The following is a 3324-nucleotide window of genomic DNA, read 5'->3' on the forward strand; positions in this document are numbered from 1 at the left end:
CCGCGATCATCGTGTCTAGAAATATTTGTTTTTGTATTTGATTTTATTCAGTTTTTTCCACGTTGTACGCACCTCTTGTCAGCTGCACCGGAAGAATTAACAATCCTTGTACTTTCATCAGATAGTAAATATTGTTGATTAGTGCCCATGGTGTTTCCTCAAGAGCTTTCCACATAAAATTCATGTCTGATTTAACACCTTCACACCGCAAGCACTTGTCGCTTCACCCCTCAAAGGTCAAAGCGGAACAACAGGAAAATAAACATGACTGAGCACGTACCAAGGGCAAGAATGCCAGCAACGTACGTCCTGAGATGATAATGCTTCCTCCTGCAACCCTATGGTTGGTGACGAAGTTCCGCTCTTCAACTCTGAGGTTGGGGCCGTAGCTTTGTTCTTCAAGTTCGAGAACTTTCGAGTCTCGTCCGCGTCCGGCTTCTGGGCCTCGTCTGCGTCTACAGACACGTCGCCGTCGCCGCCCACCGTCTCCTTCAGCGATGGCGGTGATGGTGCTTCGATAATCTTCTCCGGCTTCTCGACGTTGAACACGAACTCCTTGCCGTCTGCGTCAATGGAGATGTTGCAGCCGTCGTCCACCTCCTCCTGCACCATCATCCTGGAGATCCTTGTCATGACCATGTTCCGCAGGCACCGCCTGATCGGCCTGGCGCCGTACACGGGCACCTGGTCGCTCGACACGGACAGCACACCATCGATCGCGCCGTCGGTGACGTCGAGGCCAATGCCCCTGCCGGCGAGGCGCGCGGCGATGCCGTCGAGCTGCAGCCTGGCCACCTTCCGCAGGGTCTCGCCAGACAGTGGCCAGAACACCACCATCTCGTCCAGCCGGTTGATGAGCTCCGGTCGGAAGCACCTCTGCACGTCGGCGACGACGCGCTCCCGCGCGGCGCGCATGGCGTCCGGGTCCGGGCAGCCGGACGCCGCGCCGGCGTCGAGGTGGTGCGCGCCGAGGTTGGAGGTCATGATGATGATGGTGTTGGTGAAGTCGCGGTGTAGCCCTTGGCGTCGGTGAGCCTGCCTTCGTCGAGGATCTGTGTCCAGGTTCACTTAGTTGAGTAGGTACACCATGAGTCCCCACCGACTAGGATACTAGTCGGACAAGCGGGCCTGTCCGACTAGGACGTGTGAGACAAGGACATGAAGTTACTTGGAGTACAAGACAAGACAACTAGACAGTTCAAATCTACTCGGATATTGCGCAACGTGTATTGTAGTCCGACTTAGATTACCTTCCATGTAGGTTGCTGTCGCTGAAATAGTAGAAGAAGCCGGACAAGATCTGCGGCGACTTCTTGCGGAGGTCAGGGTCGGAGCACAGGTCGTGCCATAATCTAGACATGCACGCACTTGAAGCGGCACAGTGACCTGTCGGGAACACGGGATAGGATTTCGAAGATGAGGTCGTCAGGTAGGCTAGGTACGCGCTGCTTCTTCTTCCTCGACCTCTTTGCCATCTGGTCTGCAAATGGTGGATTGATTGATTGATTGATTGATCGATCATAGGGAATCACCTCTCCAGGTTATGAAGCTTTAATAGAATTTTCGTCTAGAGAACCATGCATCATAAGAGGAAAAATAACTCCACAATATCTTAAGGAAAATAATGGTGCCAGCACAGTTGAAATGCTGAGCTACTAGGCTATGCATGCCCATAACTTTCTACTCCACATATCGGCATCCTTTACAGGCATCATCTACCTTTGCCCTAGCTGCAGCTCACCTCTAGCATGCCCGTCATTCATTCCTAGGCCACCACCCACATCAAATGGCCATTGCCGCCACCTGAACCGTACCGCTGCGCCTGGATGCTTAGATGAGGCCATGAGGGTCCTCGTCCCGTGTAGGTCCAGGGATGATGGATCGATATAGCCTTAGAGGCGAAGATTCTGACCACTAAAGACTATAGAATGTAACGCATCACTGGTGTAATAATGATGAAATTTGGTAATAAACTAAGATTGGACAATTGTAAGCATCACTGATGTGAAGGCTGAGAAACAATACTTGTATTCCACCATCTAAAAATATATACTCCTAGTTGATTGTTAGATAAGAGTCAAGTCAACCTGAACACAAGATCATTAGTTCAGGTTGACTTTATTAGCACTTTGATAACGAGCTGACCGTATACGTTGAACTGGCGATGCTGGTTCGGACGACAACGAAAATTAATATCAAGGTTTGTAAGCATTATTCTTAATGGTTCACTAAATTTGCAGTTTGCATATACCAAGAACCAAGAACCAAGCATACATCATATTGAAACTAGTCACGGTTTCCATTGAACTATCGGTTTGAGAAAGACAATCTCACGCAATGCTAGCACTAATAGAAGAGTTGAACTCACCGATGGAACATTCAAGCAGAATTCACGGAAGGAACCTATCCTTTCCCCAACCAAGGTGTATATGCGAGAAAAAAACAGAAAATTGAACTCACAAGGATACATATCAAATCAACAAATAATAATGCAAGCAAGAAGGGTAAAATTCATATGTACATCATAAAAAAAACAGATAAAAAGCAGCTCCATGACGGTCCATATCTGTAGGAAATGAAAAGAAATATAACCTAAAAATGCATCAAATTCCGGGCACAAATAATGTGTTGTTCTCTCACGTTAGTCATTAACCGACAAGCTCATAGTAATCAGTACATGAAAGCAAGTCGAGCCACATATAATCGAAATAACATATTCCAAACCATATTACTAGAGAAAACGGCTCTAGTACCAGTTGGTAACCCCCCTCTAGTACCGGTTTTGCAACCGGTACTAGCAATTCGGTACTAGAGGGGGGGTCCTTTAGTACCGGTTGAAATAACCGGTACTAAAGGGTATTAAAAAATTAAAAAAAGTCAATCCCCCCTCCCCTGCCGGACCTGCCTCCCCCGCCGCTGGCCCCCCTCCGCCAGCCCCGCCTGCCTACCCGCCTGCTCCTCCGCCTTCACCCCTCCCCACCGCCCGCCCGCTCCTCCGCCTCCACCGCTGCCTCCGCCCCTCCCATCCGCCTCCATCACCGCCTCCGCCTCCGCCTCCGCCTCGCCATCTCACTTCACCCCGCCACCGCTCCTCACCGCTGGTGAGGGGCGAGCGGAAGGGGGAGGGGAGGGGAGGCAGATCTAGAGGAGGAGGAGGAGATGAAGTGTGTGGTGTGTGAGGGTGAGAGAGATGAAATGTGAGGAGATAGAGGAGATGAGGATAAGAAGCCTGCGCGCAGGTGACAGAGTGTCAGCTGATAGAGAGAGAGAGGAGGGGGGAGGGGGGAGGGGCGCGGGGGATGGGAGCTTTAGTACCGGATGGGG

The 3324-nt window shown here is 50.7% G+C and overlaps 1 pseudogene; it reads right to left on the reverse strand.

Annotated features, from left to right (window-relative positions):
* Positions 1 to 237: 237 nt before the first annotated feature.
* LOC140221212 (chaperone protein ClpB1-like) lies at positions 238 to 3036 on the reverse strand (annotated as a pseudogene).
* Between the last annotated feature and the right edge of the window lie 288 nt (positions 3037 to 3324).

Source organism: Setaria viridis, chromosome 9 (assembly GCF_005286985.2).
Source record: "Setaria viridis chromosome 9, Setaria_viridis_v4.0, whole genome shotgun sequence".
Classification (NCBI taxonomy): domain Eukaryota; kingdom Viridiplantae; phylum Streptophyta; class Magnoliopsida; order Poales; family Poaceae; genus Setaria; species Setaria viridis.